The sequence below is a fragment of the Mobula birostris genome, chromosome 31 (assembly GCF_030028105.1).
Source record: "Mobula birostris isolate sMobBir1 chromosome 31, sMobBir1.hap1, whole genome shotgun sequence".
Classification (NCBI taxonomy): domain Eukaryota; kingdom Metazoa; phylum Chordata; class Chondrichthyes; order Myliobatiformes; family Myliobatidae; genus Mobula; species Mobula birostris.
In genome coordinates, this window is record NC_092400.1 from 11,576,002 (window position 1) to 11,597,872 (window position 21,871).

The following is a 21,871-nucleotide window of genomic DNA, read 5'->3' on the forward strand; positions in this document are numbered from 1 at the left end:
AATGATGTCTGGGGCTGATTATGCTTAGTAAATCCCAAACTGTACATCAGTGAGCAGTTTATTGATGAGTAAGTATTCCCTTAATGCAGCTGTCAATGGCACACTCCATCATTCCGCTGAAGGATTAAGAACAGACTGATGTTTACCCATCAACATCTGATCATTGATACTTGATTCTGAGTTCCATCAGGCGCATTTTCATCAAACCCCATTGATGTTCTTTTTCACATCATGTCATATAGAACATGTAATTCTGACAATATGTTAGCAATGTTGGCCTGACAATTTCTATGTAATTAGGAAACATTTTGTTACATTGCTTTTCAGTCCATTACATGGAGATGACAGAATTCTGGACGTATACATGTGCAAAATTATCAGTCAAAAAATAGATGCTACAAATCTGGAATAAAAATAATTCAGATGTTGTCCTATCATCAGAATTAGAACTGATTTTCTAGAGAAGGATCTACTCCCAAAATATTAATTGGTTCTTTCTTGTCTAATGTTGAGTGTCTCCATCATTTCAGACTTTGGTATGGTCTTCTATAATAACAATTATTTTTTAAAAATACACTACAGAGGTTTTTTTATTTCCAACCAGTACAAAGGAAAAGCATCTCCTGCTCTACCAATTGGTTTTGCAAAACTTGAAACCCAGAAGACTTACAGTGTATCAGTCATTCAATAGCTAGAAAGAAGACTTGGTTAAAAAGGAATCACTATCTGTCAATATTTTTAACAATGAATTGCAATCACTCCAGTTTAATAGCACATTTGTAAACTTATAAATAGATATTATACCTATAAGAACCCCTTCAAAGCTGTGAAGACCTACACAACAAATTTCCTCATGGACCTGTTAGGCCAAAGGGCCTTCTTCCAGGCTCTGTGACTCTGAATTTCAAGCTGATTAACCTCTGAAATAAACTGTATAGTAAACCAGCCTCTAAGTATTTAACAAATTCTTTATTCTAATTAAACAGCACTGTTTTTCTTCCTTCTCCGTAGCTCAAGGAATAATTACATTTAGTGGTTGCTCAGACATATTTATTTCTTAAGCTTCACTTTTACATAGCAAACAAGAAGCAAAAATTGACTGGAAAAATAGACCATATTTAACTGGTCAGGTTGCTTTATTGGTCAGTACTGGAGAAAAGTACTGGTAGATATGAAGCAGCTTCTTTATTTGACAAAACGAGGTACACCAGGCATCATATGGAGGTGCTTTCAGTCGAAAGATCCGGCTGGCCCAATGTGAGACTCAATATTTTTTGTGCTAAACATCAAAGGACAATTCCATATTTACAATGTATCTACATTGCTTTCTTTGAAACTACATATGAACTTCACATCTCCCAATTCACACCCATACCACACACATCCAAATGAATTTTAATCAGCATTGTCTGGTGTGGGATTTGCAGCTTTTAGAAACACATTGTTCAGAGCTGCACTCCAAATTAAATCCACAATTTATACTCAGACCCAAAGACTGGTGGCCAAAGTCATTTGCTCAATATAAATGTGCTAAATCCAGAAATCACTCTAACAGGTCCAGACAACATTTGTGATGTAATAAGATTTCAAATTAATGATAGTTCATCAGAACATTCTGATGAAAGATCACAATATTCATCTTTAATTTTGTTTTACTCTCCATGCAAGTAGACAGAGCTGTTGAAGATTTCAAGTTTCCTGTTTATGTTTCTGATGCAGCATTCACAGAACTTTGCTTTTGTATTATAATTTTGCTGTGGTCTGTGATATTTCAGGTCAGGGCAAAAACCATACTTATTACAAGTGTATTAAATAATGCATTGTATGTTCGGCTGGGAACACAAACCTCAACAAAAGTTCACCATGTTCATGTTATATAAAGAGTCAATCATGTTTGTTAAGTTCTCTTTGATACATTATTTAACACTTAATATTTATATTTGAAACAAAATCATTTTACAAATGATTCATGATATATAGCAATAACTCGTAATAACATACATTGACATTTAATAACTAGTCATAATACATTGTACTACAATGTTCTTATTGCTCCTGGTACACCTTTCATGCCAGTACTTCAAGTTCTATTTTTATAATCATTAAGTCATAATGTTCCTAAAAAGTCAAACATATGAAGAGTGCAAATTGCAAAGTAATTCTCGACACTCCAACTGTTGACCTTCCAAATAGATCGCAACCCGTAAATCGTGATTTTGATTTTTCTTTGAGAATGAGTTAGTGATAGCATAATAGTTAAGTTACAGGACGTGCATCCAGACGCCGGGACTATTGATCCAGGGACAAGCGTTTGAATACCACCTGCACACCGGGGAATTTAAATTCAAGTCACTAAACAAATCTGGAAATAAAAAGAAGATAATCTTAGTGAATCTAAGGGGAGAAGTAACAGAGTACTCTGCAAATCCATCTGGTTCATTAAGTTCCTTCAAGGGATGAAATCAACACATTTTGATGTTGACACCTTCATAAATGTTAGAGAATAGTGTTATACAAGTCTAGCACCAAGTTACTAGATATAAGAGGTATGCCTTTAAACAATCGCAGAATGAAATTAACATACAAGCTTGAAAATACTTGCTTAACAGGCTGTGGTACTGGAACTTTAACTTGCTTAAAATTCTGCGCTGAAGATTGCACACACGTTAATAACTTGCAACAAACAGCCTGCTGGAGAAACTCTGCAGGTCAAGCAGCATCTTTGGGAGGAGAGGAACTGTCAATGTCTTGGGTCAAAACCCTTTGTCACGACCTGGTAGACTCTATCTACTACCACCCACTGCCTTCTGATTCCACAGAGACAAGTTTCCCTGGAACCCATGCCACCTCACCTTTCAGCCTACCATGGGAAACCTTGTCAAATGCCTTATAATCCATATACACCACAGCTCTACTTTTGTCAGTCCATTTTGTCACTTCCTGATACATGACTACAGTTGATTATGTCTTTGGTCTACTGCTTTAAGTTGGCACATACAGTGTATATGTTCTTTATAAAGGAGAGGTAATTCAAGCTGAGATATTAATTCTGCTCTATTTTTTAAAACTTGTACTCTCTATATATGAAGCATAGCAAGAACTACCATAAGCCAAAAGTAAGTCATAACATTTCATGAAAACACTCATGAAATATCATACCATAAAAGGAAGAAAGCAATGATTCATAAACACATAAAATGAAAAGTATAAGGATTTAATTGCATTCAGAAGCTGGGGCATTAACCGTGATCACTAAGAAGCAAATTCCACTCACTAAATGCTTGAATTTTAGTTTTGCCTCTGTTCTCTTACTACCTCTATGATAGTTCAGTTTAGATTGTACATGCATGAAGTTGGATATACATATAATTCACATGAAATTACTGAAGTAGTACAGATTTAATGATCCATTCTATTGCAGTAGTAATGCATAACATGGCAAGCATTTAAAGTTACTTCTTGGACTGATTCGTTGAAATATTCCTCTTGGCTTTGTGAGCAGTAGATGCACAGCTTTGCTTGGCATAGGACTGGTGCGATATTAATCAGATTATTTTCTCAGATTTTGAAAAAAAAATTCTTATGCACTGAAACAACTCAGATTTTGCAAAATACAATGTTGCATACCCAATAACTGACATAATAACTGACCTAATAAAATAAGGTTTACCCTGCAAGGATTTAGGTAGGCACTGCATGCAGCTTAGTGAATACCTCCTAATCTTAGCACATGCAGGCCATTTATACTAATTCATAGCTATGTCACTTTTTCAGCTTATTTAATATGACAGTTCTTTGGATTGCTCCTGCTTGAAACTGGGAATAAATATTTAAGCTTCACACTGTTCCTATATTTTGTTCAGCCAGTTCCATACAACAAACCCTAGAAGTGCAGGTGTCAATTTGTTTAAAACTGCATTAAAATTTGCTGTTACACTGATGATTTGTTTAACTTATAGTGAAAAGTAGGAACCTTAAAATATTCTTTATACCAGTATACACGTACAGTATTTCTACTTCTATCATAAATATAAATTTTCACTTTTCTAGCTTCAGCAGGTAGAATGATATTTTATGTTGTTAATTTATCTTTAACGACATCAGACATGCCAATGCATAATTATTATATCCCACTTTCTACTTTCCTCTTACTTTTCATGTTTGTTCATGCTTCTCCATACAGTTCTCATACATTTTCTGCCTGTTATCTCCACATTTCTGACTTCCTTCGCCTTTTTTTTCTGTTTCTGTAAAACAAAGGAGACAACCCTTTTGTAACAAGTCTAAAATCATGTAATTGCGATCTAGTTAAGAGTCACAAAGCCAATGGTGACGTGTTCAGTAAAGTCCTTTTTGTAATGAAATCTTCACATAAATCTTAAGATGGTGCATTACTTAGTTGTTTTCTACAGTATTGACCGGGGGGCATCAAGTGAAATATCCCTGAAGCTCTTCTGTGTGAAACTAAATGCCCTGCAGCATCAGCAGCTGTGCTATGCATCTATATATCACTACAACCAATATTTCAATGCTTGGCATTTCTCCATCATTTGTCAGACTGTAGGTATGTTATCTGCTTGCTGCTACCAAAACTATTATTTTTTTGTTTATGTTTTCCATTTATAAGACATACCAACATATTCAAATTAGTTCCCAGGAGCACTAAGTGCTGCTTTCCATTCAAGGCATTCTGCTGCCTCTATTGCTGTGTGTAGCACAGCAGTGTAAATATAATGTTACTGTGATTTGACAATGGCAAAAAAAAGATAGTCTACCATAAAAGGGATATTGTCTCTCAAAAATATACTTCACTAAACATGTGGGGATCAAGAAGGAAGGAAATTGTTTTTTTCTAAACTGAAAAAGTAATGGTGTGCTGCTGGATTAAATTAACTTAATGAACATCATTAGAAAATAAGATTTGTCAAAATTTGCTCAAGGAAAATAAATGAAATCAATTTTATGTTCAGTACCAGTTATACCTCAACTACGATCAGGCACTGTTAAATTCTGTTGTAACTGCTTGGGACACTATTTACTTACCATGTTTTGGGGATTATGTTACCTGCGCCTCAGAAATATTTATTCACCATCTAACACAAGCTCAAATGTTCATACCTTTGCTGTTTGTTTCAGGGGTTTGATTTATTTTTATCTTGTGTTAATATTCTGAAGAAAATAGCTTATGTTAATTTGGCAAACTGTATAGTTACTTCAATGTATATTTTTTGTAATTGTGTTTATCTTTTTAATTACATCGTAATTATTTTCATGGACAAAGTTTTTTCCATACAAATTTTATTATTTCAAAAGTCATTTTGATATTTTGAGCTGAGTACAGGCAATTTGTAACGGCCAATCCCTGGTCAGTGACACACAAAAAAAAGCACAAATTACATGTAGGCAGTACATTCCAGAGGAAGAATGTAGTGTTTATGTTTTAGGTTTGGAAACGTTTTGCTTGTGTATTTGCTTAATCAGAAGGCTTTGATTAAACCAACTCATACCAGGCATGTAGTATCATGTGCTATTAATTCTGATTAAACGATTATTGTTCGTGATTCCTTTTGAGATTCGTGAACTGTTAATTGATTCTGACCTGAAAGGTTATCGTCTCTTGAATATACAGTGCCCACACAAGCCTCTAGTCAGAGAGAAGTGTATGTATATAATTATAGATTCGGATGTGTCCTCATTGTTTCTTTATTATAGGAATTTTTTTAGATGTACGAGTCCGAGTTGATTATGCAGCCTTAGGAGGTCTGGTGATGTGTTGCAACTGACTCAGTCTGGAAAGAGCATGAAATCTTACAGTTGATATCCAATTGTCAGGAACGGTTGGTGCCTTTAAATTCTACATCGTTGGCTGACATAAATGGTCTGCCAAAACAGGTAACGCTATGAAAATAAGAGCTTGGAGTGACAGGTTCTTACAGACCCGGTAACGGGTTTGAACAGCATTATGTTGTGCGACGAGTTGCTACCTCAGGAAATGTTCAAATATCCAACAAAAGTAATCTCGTCAGTGCACTTGGAAAACCAGAATTTGTGGTCAGCACACATTTCTAAACCTTGACTGAGATCGCATAGTCTGGATACGGGCCAAATTAGGTTGAAGTATTTCATTAATAGATTCGCGTCAGAGACCAAAAGTCTAGTTTGTATTGCCTGCGGCATTAATAATACTGGTACCTGAAACTGGGCAAAGATGTGAAGCTGATCGTACGAGGATGCGGACTAGGCGTTCTGCAGAAGTTCAATTTAATAAATAAAAGCCGTGCTGAAGGAATAAGATACAGAAAGCATAGCCGAATGGTGGATTCTAAAGAATGAATTGGAGTAAGGTAGATATAGCGGGGTTTAGAGATGAGTTTCTAACTGAGGAGAATCAGGCGGCCAAAAGAATGTTAATCCTTCAACGATAGTGTAGTCTGAGCAACAAGACGTAGTGAGTGGGTCAGAGCAGAGTTCATAGAGTGGGTAGCCAAATGAGGTTTTTTTTACAATTAATGCCTTCGTTCACGAAATAACCACCGCCGCGTTAAAACTACTTTTGATATTGTTTTCCATTGATTCAACAAAGCCGTGATTTCTTAATTGTATCCTTTGTAGATTAGTACTAAAATTCAGTTTTAAGCGGGACAGCCACACCTGTTCAGGAAATTAATCCTTTTAAAGCGATATCTGATGGTCAGTGTAAATTAAAATGAGTTGCACCGCGATTAAGTAGGGAGAGCTTCAGATGATTATCCCGTTTTACACAAATAGCTGAAGTCGGACACGTTACCTTCGGTGCGGCCTGGTGCCCATCTCCAGCCCAGGGGGAGAAAGAGTGGATTTTCAGTTTGAATGACCTTATTGAGAGTTTATTGATGACACTTAAATGAGCTCCAAAAGTCTGCATTTTTTTAACTGTCAGACCCGGGTACAGATATGCTCACGATCAAAGGCTGAACTCTGTCGTGTAAATTTATAGCAGTCGGGAAGAACAATACCCGACATTATCCCCGAGGAAATGTGTGTCGGAGGGAGAAAAGGGGCATCAGAAAACTATTTCTTGCTTGAAGAATATTCTTTTATCGAATTACTCCCCTCCCAAAAAAAAAGTGGGAAGACAAAAACATTTTTGCTAACGACGAAATGTGTCAAACCCGAACTAAACTCTGCCGGACCAGAACAAAAAGGCCTCTTTCACGAATCGGACGAAATGTATTTCTATTTAACACAGGAGGTGAATCCTTACCACAGATAAGAGCCAATGAAAAGTTATATTAAAGCAGCCAGTCGCTTATGCCCACGAGTGGCAGTGTGCACTGAACGACCCTGTATAATGAATGCGCGACAATGACGCAAAATAATATTTGCAAAGGTACCGGTTATAAATTAAATGTGCAAATCATCCATTCATTTGCACCCGCAGCACGATACTTGATAAAGTTGATAGCCATCAGATAACAAAACCGTTTTTATTAACTTTCGCAATCCCAGTATCAAGATTGGTTTAAAAATACTCCTAAATCACTATAAAATAAAATCTATTCTAATCGCCATCGCGGAAAGCTCCAATTTATTCCTGCACCTTCGCTGAATTCATTAATATTTTCTGCCAATAAAAATGCCTCCTTTTTTTCCCTCTCCGTTTCAGGTTCACCGAAGAAGATGAGGCGAAGCAAAATTTACACAGCAGTATCCGTCAAACAGCAAACAGCTTGCTGACCTCGGAAGCATAATACCGGAGTTTATGATTTCAAATCAAACAAATTAATTCCGCAAGTCAAATGCTGGACTTAACAAGTTGCAGAGCTCCATTAGGTAACAGGTTGGGAGAATGATGTATTTAACAGTCCAGTAATGAGGCCTTCCTTCGCTATTGAGTAAACTCCGACTCAAAACAAAACTGCAGTCTTTCTCTTTCAGATACCGACCGGCCCACTGTAAAATTGGAGCTGATATCCATCCCATTCATTGTTTCCATTTAACCACTAGTGTTATTCACTTCCTCCTCAGTGGTTCAGTCTGTTTCTAAACTAACTTGGAAGGATTGCGATACGTTTTCTGGGTTTCCAATGAACGCGATCACGCTGTAATTTTGCACAAGTTTCGCCATATCTTTCCTTTACAACCACTCAGTTATTGCGGACATTGTGAAAACGGGAGAAATTTTTATGTCAATTTTCCAATATATGGACATTCCGTAAAGTTAAAATATTTATTGGTTAAGATTTTCCTGGTGTTATAGTCTTCCCGCGAGGCCGTGTCTTGAAATTATTTAGGAAAGTTGAAATAAAGTGTACCTCAAACAAACAAGAAATTTCGAGTTCCGAGTGTCTGCCGTTTGACATTTCTTTAGTAATGCTATACCATGTAGCGTGGCATAAACCATGCGTCGCTGAACGTGTGACAGGCATTCCTTCCCACACTCGTTCGCAGGCACGGGTTGTTAGAATCAGACTGAGAGTAGCAGTCAAGGAATTCGCCCTTTGATAGAGACCTGAGCTGAATGCAAGTGTGTGAGATCAAGCCAATATCGCAGGGGCAAATGTCCCCTCTTGTCCTCGACCCGGTATCTCTTGTATTGACAGCTGAAGCCCTTCCTCCCTACGTTGAAAAACTTGGCAGGGTTGGTAGAATGAGGAGGCAGTTGCGAATTCGAGAGAGAGAAATAAAACATTGGTGTGCTGGCATACACCGGTCATTTCCAGTATTTCCAAATAACTTTTATTATACAATATGTATATATATTAGCGGGATGTTTCAAAAATAAAACCTCTCTGCGTTCCAGGGTAAAAGGCCCCAGGTCACCAGTCTGACCAGGGGAATGTGCTGGCCAATATTTATCCTTCCAAAGAGCACAGCCTGCCTTGTCATGGTTACGTGGGAGCTTTCTGAGTGCAAAATGGCTAATGTATTTCTCATACCTGCAACGCTGAACGCTGCTTATGTGACAACAGAACCCTTTGAGGCGAAGTATACCAGTGAAAGGCGCAGCTCAGAGGCAATCTACCGTATAAACCAATATCGTTAATTATTCCACTTTAAAATATTAACAATGGGCCCGAAAATATTACTAATTATCTCGTTTACTATCGCTCCTTCCTATAGCCACCTTCCGCCATGTGGCATTATTCGCAGCATTACTGAATTTGGTCAACGCCATACCTCATAGCCCGACTATAAGCAAGTAAGAACGCAACTATAATCGCCTCAGAACGGTCCAAACCGCTTCCTCGGCCAACTAAATAAATTTTAGCCCCAGTGATGATGTAGGGCAATACAAATGAACTATTGCAATTCTTAATTGCACCCGCTAGATGTTGCTCCTCGATCCTGGCTGATGAGGGCAGGACAGGGCAACATGACTCACAGTTCAACTATATCGGAACTGTCGGGTATAAAAATCGTGAAAGCAGAATCCGAGCGCAATTAAGGCATAACGCAATATTTTATGGCATGCAGGGAAAAAAATAAAAATACAAAGAGGCCGAAAAAAATCTGACAAGGATTATCAGATATTATAGTTACAATATAAAACGCAAGAACTTATTTGAATTACTTAGCTAAAGAAGTCTAGAATTTAGAAGTAGGTGGTGTTGCTAAGATCGGGAAAATAAAGTCATTTGGGGTGTGGTAGGTAAGAACAGTGACCTTGAGCGAAAGAAGCTGAGAAACTGTAACATTTACCCACAATAAAAAGTCGTAAAACACAAACATGAAGGGAAATATAATACTCATCGTCTTATTTTTATCATATTCTAAACAAAATAACTTTAATATATTTAGAGGTTTTACAAACAAAATTCACTCTATATTTTCCATTTATGGATGCGTATATTGCCTCACGAGAAACTATTTGCTTTATAAAGCAATGCATATTTTGCCAAATAATAATCTATCTATATTTAGGAACTTTAAGAGAGATATGAAGGGTCTACTTCGAATCTTACGATACAATGATCAACTCTGTTTTTTGTTGTAACTAAATCCAATTGACATAACTTGCTACAGAAAAGTGAAAATACGGGACGATTTACGATAAAGGGAACTATTTCAGTCTTGCTTACCGATATGACCACATAGCAATTTACGTAAATATTGAAGTTCTTGCTAGTTTTGTTGAAATGTCTCAATAAATTACATGACATATTAGTAACCACCGGGAAATGGGTACATCCAGTTATATATCGTTTTCACTGTATCTATTTACAACATCTTTATTCTCTTACAGTATTTTTGAATATATCTCTCATTCTAAATTCCCCTCCTATGATACTATGCAGAATTATATATCCTGCTCCTTTTGTATGTCACGCACGCCACAAACTCATTTGCAACACACTGCAAATATCAGTCACCTGTCGTACATTTTTTTCTTTAAAAAAAAGACCAGTCAGGGATTTTATAATAACACGATTAATTAGTTATGATGGAAGTTTATTTCTTCCTAAATAAATGTGTGGGTTAATAACCCTACCAACCAAACGGTCAACATGACTGCCGATTGCGCAATAATCGGAATTCAAGCATTCTTTACCTTACTGCGTAAAATATACTAGAAAAATATGATAATTCCTGCCCGCATGCTTGAGTAAATGTTGGTGAATTTGATTCAGGTTTAAGAAAGACTAGTTTAATATGTTCAATCACACCACAGACTAACGACTTCAGATGTGTTTTGAGGCTGACAATTTCCCCCAGGATATATAGAAAACGATGAGCTTATCCAGAAACAGGGACGCATGACAAACTTGCTTACAGCGCTTTCCAGGTGCCGTTTCTAGTCCCTTATTTCGCCCTTGTGTTTCTTTCCATTGCTAAAGGTTTATAAAATTCACTCCACGTTGAGTATTCTTGGGCACCGATTTGTATCGGACATTCAGACTGACGAAATCTGAGATATAGGCAAAATTTCAAGTTCAAAGGTAAGTACAGAAAATCGTGCTTTATCCCCTTGCTCGTTTGAACAAGCAGCTGCAGTGAGTGAAGTGCTTCACGGAGAGAAAAGAATAACATTATCGAAGTATTGTTGTACCCTTCGCAAGACATTTTATTTCTTTTTTAAACAATCCCGAAGAGAAAACGTGGAACGTTTGCGTGTTTAGGCAAGACTCCCATATACCCGGGTAAGCTAATAACCCCCCCCCCCCCAGTATCAAATTCAACTTCTGACGCTAATGTTACTCCGGAAAGTGAACTTTTGACCCCACTTCACATACATACATCTAAAATATTTAATTTTTCGCGCTTAGCGATCTTTTACTTGCTCGTTAGGGTAAACATTACTACAAGGTTGGCTTCAGAAGTGCTTTTCGGGAAAATGTAAATCGCACCCCCCCCCCTACCAAGTATGAGTTTAGAGGTCATGTGAGACAATTACTTTTCAAGTTACTTTGTGTGTAGATCCAGGGAAACCCTTCCCGGAAAATATTCCTCTTTCTGGAAAAGCAACGTAACACAATTAGCAATTAAAATTTCGGGAAAACGAATACCATGCCAATGCATGTTTTTACATGCTACACAAAGGCAATGGAACTCTGTCCCTTTAACTGGTCAACCTTTACTTCCATGACAAAATAAGCACGTGCTAACACTTCAAGTCAAGATTTCTATATTAATTTCTATAATCGACAGCAGTAAATCAATAGTCCAAGACAACTTAACTGATATGTTAAGACATAATTCATTGTGTGATGGGAAACAGATTCTGTCATTAGCTTTGTATGAAAACAGGAAAGCAATAATTGTTGGAAATGTATGCGAAGTTCAAGCTGCAAGGAAGGGTTTTCTTGGTGTGTTAATATTTTAAAACTGATTGTTGAGATTTTAGGTTACAGAAGTCCGTAATGCAATCTTTGACGGGAAATAGCACATGCACGAAGATCCAAATGGGAAATGATTGCGCTTCGTGCTATAACATGCTAAGATATGGGAGCCTTATCATCTTTTACGCCACGACTTACTACAGTATTAAAATATAGCCATTCGCAGAGGTGATTCTTGTAACAAAGCCATCCAGTACCATATCACAAAGCGATTCCCTAGTGTAGTGACTGTGAACAAGGCGATTTGTTTAGGGAGTAGACAGCATCGTGTTACGCGGCAATATTAATCAGTCATATTACCAAAGCATGACATAAACAGGGGGACCTGGCGTGGCAGGGAAGAACGTGGGAGGAGAGAAGAAAGGTATTACATGTCTCGGAAACTCCAACAGTTGCTGTGTTCACTGCAACTCATTCGATATGCGAATGTGTGACCTCTGTTTCACATCCCGAGCGTCGACGATCAAACAAGCCTGATGTGACCCGAGTCCACGTTTTCCCTACTGTTCCAATGTTACCCTTACTCTTGAACACAAAACTGCTTGGGGCGATTGGGTTAATACGAACAGACCGATGCTCTTGGCGCACGGCAGCCAACTTTCTGCCTTACTGATTTAGTCTGCTGCGTCCGGCTTAAAAAGTTAAAAGGATGATAGATCTCAGAGTGATAGAAACAAGGTTGCCGAAACAAATTCGAAAAAGCCGCGCGTGTCTATGATAGTTCACAGAAACGCCATTCAAAACAAATTACATCTCAGAGGTGAAAGACGAGTGTGATCTCGAAAATATGCAAAATTGATTTTGGAGTATCGGTACTCTAATATACGCGCCTATTAAACCATGCAGTGTTACTGAGTGAATGGCATAAGTAATTTAATAGTTGGCTCAGTGAAATAAATTAGATGTAAGCCAGTGACTCAACGCAATCAGGCCATCTTTCTGCACAGGAATAGATGGGAAGGAGTTGCGGGCGGTGGGGGGCGGGTCGTCTTTCTGTTTTGCGCTTCTCATCCGCGATACCTAGAAGGTCATTCATCCAAGTCAGAGGGTCTCCTTTTTTTATGCGACATCGCCAGTTGTTGGAGAAACAAATCATAAAATTGCGACTCGGAGATCAATGTGCAGGAACGCGTATCAACCTTTCCTAAGCGGGTTTGCTAGACGGGCAACGTAATCAACAACTGGTCAAGATATCGGTGATGTAACGTGATCCCGCCTTGCACTGGTCACCCTCGGAATGCTTGCATGAAAAGACAGCGAATGCCAAAGTCAAATCCCTGAGCGCAAAACCCATGGCAAGCACGTTTCCATCTTTCAACCGTGCTTATTGCAATAATAATTTCTAATTCGGCCGTTCTTGAATTACACCAACGACGGCATCTAATAGCTTAAACAAAAACTGTCGTGTCATGAAGTTTATCCAATCTGGGGTGAATGTGTAACCCCTTAATAAAACACAGCGTGTATTCTCAATGAATAGTATTTTATATTAGGACTGAGGAATACATGACTGCTTCTGTGACTGCGAATGTAATGTTACTGTGGCCCCAAGACCAGTGATAATAAAATCTATGGAGCCAGTTTACCAGTTAATAATTGATTGGACAGTATATTAGTTCGGAGCCAGGAACTGCTGCATATCGACATGTTCACTACGTTTAAACTGATCAAAACTACTTCTTCCTCTGTGTCTCTGTTTATCCCTCTGTCTGACACCCTGTCTCCGTCTGCCCCTCTCCCTTTATCTCTGTGTCTTATAAGTGGGAGGGGGGAGGGACAACGGCGGGGAAGTCCCAAAGGTCGGTCAAATTATATTTTCTCCGCTGAGACCATTAAATCTGTGTATGGTTTAAAAATGATTTGAACGTTAGCCGAACCCTTAAGTGGCAGTTCGAATATTCGATTACTTGAACGAAGTGTATTAAAATACCACAGCTTTGCATCAGGGTCACTAGGAGGGCATTTTATACTTATATTACTTTACATATTTGACACCTTGCTGCGTAAAGTTATTTTTTCCATGAAACTTTTACAAGCTTGACACGTTTTTTTCCTCTTCCCCTCGCCTCAAAAAATCCCTGCCTCCCAATTGACTGCACGTTAAAGTTGAAGTACTGTTTCCATGAATTTGATAGAAATTCGTGAAGTGAGATTTGTAAAATCAGTCAGCTCCAACATGGCCACTAGCCTCCGTAGTATCCAGGACATCTTCAAGGAGCGACGATGCCTCAGAAAGGCGGCGTCCGTCATTAAGGATCCCCATTGCCCAGGACATGCCTTGTTCTCATTCCTACCACCAGGAAGGAGGTACAGAAGCCTGAAGACACACACTCAACGATTTTGGAGCAGCTTCTTCCCCTCTGCCATCTGATTTCTGAATGGACATTGAACCCATGAACACTACCTCACTACTTTTTTTAATTTCTGTTTTGCACTACTTTTTTAATTTAGCTATTTAATGTTTGCTTACTGTAATTCACTATTTGTCTATTATTATGCATTGCATTGTACTGCTGCCGCAAGGACAAGTTTCACGACATAACGCCGGTGATATTAAACCTGATTCTGATTTTCTGTTCCATCTAGTTTGAATGTGTAATATGCCAGTTAGGAGTTACGGTTTTCATGTTTTTTTTCCCAGCAACTTGTTGCTGAGAGATTCCTGGCTGCGGCCATGAATACAAGAAATTAGGCCTGAAATTGCAAAATGTTAAAGTAAACATGGCGAGACAGGCGATAGCAACGTGTCCCAAAAGCCAACTGTGAATTACAGTGCAGGTCACTGCCAACCAATGCACTGCGGGGCACACCGGGACCAAAGCCAACTGCTACTCACAGTACATGCCAAAGCTGTGCATTTAATATCAATTCACTATATGATGCTAAGTGTGGAATTCAACCCGTGATTTTGCTAAGTTTTAGTTGGAAGCAGTGGGGACTTAATGCAAATCTCAGAGTGGTCCCTTCGTAGTCAGGGGCTTCCCTCAAGATTCCTCGAAACTGTGGAATACCACGTGCGTTGGAGAGCCATGTCTCCAAATAGGCATAATCTAATACGGTTTTATTGGTAGCCAAATCCACTTCAAAGCAAACGTGATGATTTCGCTTTTCTGCTGGACATGAAACAGCTCTCACGTTCAGTAGAGCACTTCACGCCCTCTTTTTTTCATTCAGTAGCATTTCGTAAAGTATTTTTACTCTTGAAAGCGTTTAGATCCTGTCATAATTTACTTATATTTATTTGCAACCGACGCTGGTCGTGACGTTGATTCTGAACGCAGCAGGCCAGGCAGCATCTCTAGGAAGAGGTACAGTCGACGTTTCGCGCCGAGACCCTTAGTCGGGACTAACGTTAGTCCTGACGAAGGGTCTCGGCCTGAAACGTCGACTGTACCTCTTCCCAGAGATGCTGCCTGGCCTTCTGCGTTCACCAGCAACTTTGATGTGTGTTGCTTGACTTTCCAGCATCTGCAGGATTCCTCGTGTTTACGTGACGTTGATTGTTGTCATCTGTATAGATGAAAAGCCATAGTTGTGACCGCGCACGTGGCCTCTCCCTAAGCAGTGTCCAATATGAACATTTAGCCAGTAAACTCCAAGCTGGAGTACAAAACAATGATTATTACACATAAATTGTTAAATACTTTCAAAACTGGAAGCCCTAAACACAAAAAAAACTGATTAAAATATGAGTTTTCTCACATGCTCCCCTACAGTTTTTGGTGAATGTTTAAACTTTAGTGAAAACTAGATAACCGTTGTATTGTCGTGGTAAAAAGCCACGAAACAGATGTATAAAGGTTTTATAACACCAATATATTGAAAATGTTTGTCCCTACTTAATATAAAATTTGAAAGGCTTACTACAACAATTCCACTCACAATTATTCGATTATTGCGTTTCTTTATACATTTGAGTTTATTTATGAACAAAAATAGATCTGCGGCACTCGATCTTGGTTTTCAAATAAAGGATTGAAATCATTATGCTACCTAATAAGTCTCTGATTAAACGGTGGGTCTTCAATTTGTTCTGCTGGAATTGCCTTATCATGTTCCAAACTGCCGAAGCTTGTGTCTTGGTTGTCTTGGTTGTCGAAGTGTCTTGGTTGATCCCTCCCACATGTTAGAGTCACTTATCTAGTGGGACAGTGTGAAGCGTGTGTTAACTTGTACGTGCACTTGTCTTATCTTCGCGACAAGTGTCTCTCTTCAACTCCCCGCGGTGGGGAAGGGGGAAGATGTGGGGTTGGCGCTGGGAGGCGGGGGTAATAGAAGCAAGGTGCGGGTGTGCGTTGATTGGACTCTGTAGGGGCGGGGTCGGCTGCGACAAGTAGTAGCTCAAAAGTTGTGTTTTTGTATAATAACACAATGCAGTTGTTCAATTCAGTAAAAAAAGATAGTCGATATAAAATTCTGAGTAGCCCTAAATAAACTATAGTGCTATCGCTTCTCAAACCCCATTTACAATCCTTCAATACTAAATAGAAAACTATAGTAAACATTTACGGCATAAAGATGGTGTCTTAATGTTATTTGGAAGTCAAATAATTGAGCAAAATGCGTAACTTGACGTAAAAATATTAACTAATAGCGCTGCAAGGGACTTGGGTAGCTTCACATTAAAGAAACATGATTTAGAAAATAGAGCTGCAGAAGTACTCATTCCATTGGCACTTATGATTTGCAATTTCAGCAAGGACCTAAACAAGAGAAGAAGTATTTCTAAATTATTTGAAGAAAATTCATCAATCGTTTTTGATGGTTATGCACACGCGAAATACAGTAATTTATTGAAAGTATATTCACGAATTGTGAGCGCAGCCAGCCGAAACAGCTTCAGGCAAACTGAGCAACTTTTGCATATTTGTTGTACAGATATGCATATTTATATCTGGTATAATTTAGCCCAAGAATTACATTTGAATGTTACTTTCGTCACAGCTGTAATCTTCCCTGTAAGACAGGGAACTGCATCAAAAAGTCATTTAGGAAATTTGGCATGTACTTGTATTTTTGTTTTTTTTTAAATGCACTGTGCAAAATGCTGGACTGACAAATAATATTGAAACAGCTGACCAGTTACATAACTCCTGCTATCAAAGAATAAAGTAGCAGATTAGTAATAGACTGCATAACTTTGAAGAAGCCATGAATGTGACATCTTCCCGTGTGTGTGTGTGTGTGTGTGTGTGTGTGTGTGTGTGTGTGTGTGTGTGTGCGCGCGCGCGCGCGCAGATCTTGATTGTGAGGATGGAGCAATTGAATCTGTCATTTTTAGAGGAGTTTATCGGATTGCAGCGGAAGGTTTTCCTTTTAAAGACCCCCCCCCAAGGCAATTTCATTAAGAATTCCAGAAATCCGAAAGTTTAGAAGTCAGCAATGATGCTAAAGTATTGATATCAATTAATTGCCGCTGCAGCTGAGAGCGAGTTGGAAAAAAAATTCCTTTGAAACCAAAGCAACACCCAGAAAGATATGAGTTTCTTTGGATCAGTTAACAACAGTAGAAAATTAGTATTGGATATTTTTCTCTTTTTTTCGGAACTCTATTATCATATACGTTTGTAACACTTTTCTTAAAATTCCACAAGTTTGAAAGCTGGGAATATTTGCTTTTATTTGCCAAGGTTTGTAAACAAACGAGGATTGAGTAACAACCTAAACCTCTCCTATCAATATTTTGCCTTTTCGAATACATCCAATCTTGGCAGAAGAGTGATCTCTATTATTTATTTCAGACGTCCATGGTTGCTGAGTTAGAAGCACATGCTACCGTCATGGTGAGATCCATAGTTATACAATCGATATGTAACATACTGAAAATACTTTTTTTTCTCTTTTGAAACAAAATTCATATTTCAACCAGAGCCAAACTAAACGCTGATTGTTATGCTTTCTATTGGAGAGACACAAATGAGAAATAAAACCGTCTAAGTTGCCGGTCAAAATGTCTATTAATTATATGGAACAACATCTTCCCTCTGGTGGTTTACCTAAATCTTTTACTGTACTTCTTATAGGCATGTTTGGTATCATGGATATTTGTCACAAAATATATATCTGTCTGGCTAGTTTGTAGAAGTAGCCTTTCTTCCCCCCTCGCTCTGTATAGAGAGAGGTAGAGATGCAAATATATATATATATATATATATATATAGAGAGAGAGAGAGAGAGAGAGAGAGAGAGAGAGAGAGAGAGAGAGAGAGAGAGAGAGAGAGAGAGACTTGCAAATTATTCAACAGGCGAAATTTAGAATTGGCATCACAGGTTATGAATAAGCATTCTGAATTCGTATCACTGTTCACGTCTATAAGAGCGTACTTTCTAAAATACAGTTTAAATTGAAATTATCATTAACAAATAAATATACAATGAAAACCATAATTGAACCAATATATTTGTCCGTTAAAATACGCGTTTGTTTTAACCGAGTTATCCTTAAAAACTAATTAACTTTAAGTTACTGGGTTACCACCAGCCAATAGATTCTGTTATGTTTAAGATGGACTGAATTTAATAATAAAGCAATGAAATCGTTTGAGCATAAATATAAATCAGTAATGAAAGAACAGGTGGATGCACAAGAGACATTACAAGAAAAGTAGCCTTCCCAAGTATTGCAGGGCATAAATTTTTATCGATGCAAAACACCAAAACAGTTTTCTTTACTGATCACGTTAGTTTGATTCGAGTGGGAAAGGCGGTAGAAAATCCTTGGAAATGAGTTTCGGGGAGCGTTCACATATTTATGAGATAGAATGAGGTTACCTCATTAATTGAAAAACAACCATTTAGTCTATTCTTATGGAAAAGCAAACTGTCTTCGAATTTGAATGAGCACTTTGGTAAATATTTGAAGGGCATGTTTCCAAAGGTATAAAGCAGTTAGATAAATATAAGGCGTTTTATGAGATTACGGCTACAACGGCTGGTCAAAAGTATATTTGTTAAAGACTTATGGTACAATGTCGTGTGGTGTTTAGTTGAATTTCTTAAATGACGGGTGACAGTGGCACATTAGTTTTGCTAGCCCCTCGTGCGCTTACTGATCCGGAACGGTTTGATCTAGCCTAATAGAACCATTAGGCTACCTGTGTGTGAATATGGTGCCTAAATGGCCTGTCTCCACTTTGACCAATATGATGAATGTTTTCAACAGCCTCGCGGGATGGTAATAGCCCTTGCGAAATAGGAATGTATACACCGCGCACAACAGATGCGACTCCTTAGATCTGTAGTTGAACAGGATTCCATTGGCGTCTGCTTAATATCTGTCACTGAACTGTCCAATGGGTTGAGCTTTAGGTGATTTTGTACGGGTTATTTGTTTGAGGTAGCTTTAACATAGATCACTACTGATGCTGTCGAGACAAACTCTCTCTTACTAGTAATAATGGTTTAGCTACATCCTTTTAGTAATCTTCATCCATGCCAAAATAACACAATAACAATTATAACACGCATTTAAACATAAATATTTGTCTATCTTTCGCTGCCGTAGTTTCTGGTGATAAACCGATACGCGTGTCGTTAGGCCGTTTTGATCATCTCGTCCATTTAAACTTACAAAGTAAGGCTGATGAGTCCCAGACAGACTGGCACCAGTGGTCATCTCTGAAAGCAATAGCTCTGTCAATTTAAGCCATAGGACAGGTGTAAATCTCGCTGACATTCCTGATTTCCACCCTACCTGAAGCCAATCTCATTTATTACTGGTAGCACAACGACTACATTTTTAACACGTTGATCACGTGAAAGACCCCGATTAGTGATAATGAAGCTGTTTCCCACGTATTAAGGGCAAAATTTTCGAGTGCTGCCCTTCCAAACGTAAATTGCCCAACAAGTCACGCTTAAAACCTGGAATGACATATTAATGACCACTAGTATAACTCATTGTATTCCTCCTTACAAATGTAACGTTGGTTACATTTTTTGCTACTTTTTTTATAAGCCCTGAATCTATTAAGCCAAATAAAAGAGAAACTACCCTTCGGGCTCCGGCTGTCCGGGTCGCAAGTGTTAAGGAATAATAGTATTTCGGGGCTACCATCCAACAGCCCAATAATGTCTTATTTTTAACTGGGCATCCATTTTACAAACAAAAGGGATTAGTGTGTTCACTGATTTCTGTTGCATTTCATTTGATTGTTTACACAGTTGAGTTCCGATTTGATGATAGAAGTGGAATCTAAGAAAGTAGCTTCAAACGTCATAATTTTCCGAGAGAAACGGTGTTTTCATTTCTTTCTTTTGCTTCTTCCACATTTGAGATAATTCAACATTATGGCACAGTTAGGTATAGGAAATGATTATCATAATAAATCCCGGCGACTAAGCTATTTTAATGCTCTTTTTACCAAGACACCGTTTATTTATCTAAGGGTGAATTTTCCTGAATATTTACAATTCTCGTTATTACAGACTCTCTGTTAGATGACTATTGTTATTATTTTATGTAAAGGCTGGATATTATGTACATAACTCCCTGTGGATTATTACTTGTAGTTTACTAATTTTTAGATCACATATTCATTAATTTAAGGTTTAAGCCACGTGGATCATGCTCCTGACTGTGTCCATATGGGTGACCGGATAGTTCCCTCTTTCCCGATTCACCCGATGCCCAACCCTTCCCCCAGTGCCTGCTGTACTTACACATTACCACCCTCTCCAAACACTCCCACCCATCTCTATGGCACAAATACACGGGTGGAATTGGCCCTCCCACGGACATTTATCTGAAACTTATCACACCATAAACGTACGTTGTGATAAAGCAAGGAACGTTGCCTCGGAGCTTTTCCAGTGCGTTATCACCAAGTCTAATTACAACTCCGACAGAAACATTGTACATCTCTGGGGGGGCAAAACCTCGCTAAAAATCCACCACATCAAATCGTTGAGAATATCTTCTGAAGCTCTAGACATTGGTAGTTGGCTAATACTAGGGAGATTACGGGAAATGCAACATCTCTACTGCACTGGAACTGCATTAACACTTTAATAAGTTTGATTCGCGCTGAAAGAAAGCCATAACCACGAGTGCAAGCGCGGTGGAGTGCCGATGCTGATTATGTATCCTTCTCAAAGATGTGCTCAGACATGAGATAATGAGCGCCGTGATCGCCCAGATCCTTTACCTTTTCCCAGGATTGAAGCTGTCGCCAGTGTACAAAACGACAGTGTAACAGTGCACCACGCTACTCACATCCAATTTGTCCTGTACAAAAGCTGATCTCTAAATCCGCACTAACAAAGCGGTACTCGGAGACAAATCATATAATGTTCAATTTTATTCATTTTCTACTAATTAACTGGAATCCCACCTTCCCTCATATAGTCTCCAATTAATTTGCAATGTATGTCAGAGGTCGTTAGACTTCCAGTAAACCTTTGTGAAGATTTTGTCTTTCTCTATATATTGATCTTATTAAGGCATTTCTTCTTCACGCTACAAGCCGTAAAGAGTTTTTTTTAACTGGCTTCGTCTTTAACTTGAAGCGTTGATAATAGGATTCTTGTCTGGGCTCAAAGTTTAAAGCAATGTCGTGGTTATTTGTTGGGTAGGTCAAAATACAACGCTGCAGAGTAATTTGCCATTTGGATAATATCCGGTCCAGGCAAGCAATTCACATTTGAAGTAAATCTAATTAACACTAAGATAATTTAGATATGATCACGCAAGTATAGAGTACAACCGATGTTACATGTGCCTTATGAACCACGATACTAATGCATTTAATTAGCATAAAGGTACAGTCGAACACACGCTTTTAAGTCAGCTCCCTCTTGAATATCATATATTCTTCTAATTAGCAAGGGGCCGATAGCTTAATCTGCCTGCACTGTATCTGGGAGGAATGAAACTACAGAAATTTGCTTCAAAAGGCAATTTTACGCTTGCTACAATTATAGAAATCCGCAGCTGGGTAAAATGAGGAAATATGTTTTTTTTTAACCCGTTCACCAATCAAGTCAGTGTAAGGTTATGAAGAGAATTTTCCGGACTAAACGTGGACGACCTTTGAATTGATTGAGGCAAACCT

General features: G+C 38.3%; 1 long non-coding RNA gene across 2 annotated transcripts in view; it reads right to left on the reverse strand.

The window, feature by feature from the left end:
* Nucleotides 1–1,117: 1,117 nt before the first annotated feature.
* Nucleotides 1,118–21,871, reverse strand: part of LOC140190776 (uncharacterized) — a 28,224-nt gene continuing 7,470 nt past the window's right edge. For both annotated transcript variants that reach the window (XR_011883682.1, XR_011883681.1), the window contains exons 3-4: nucleotides 4,153–4,247; nucleotides 1,118–2,362 (exon numbers count right to left, since the gene is read on the reverse strand). This is a non-coding gene — a long non-coding RNA (uncharacterized lncRNA). The remainder of the gene's footprint in view (nucleotides 2,363–4,152; nucleotides 4,248–21,871) is intronic.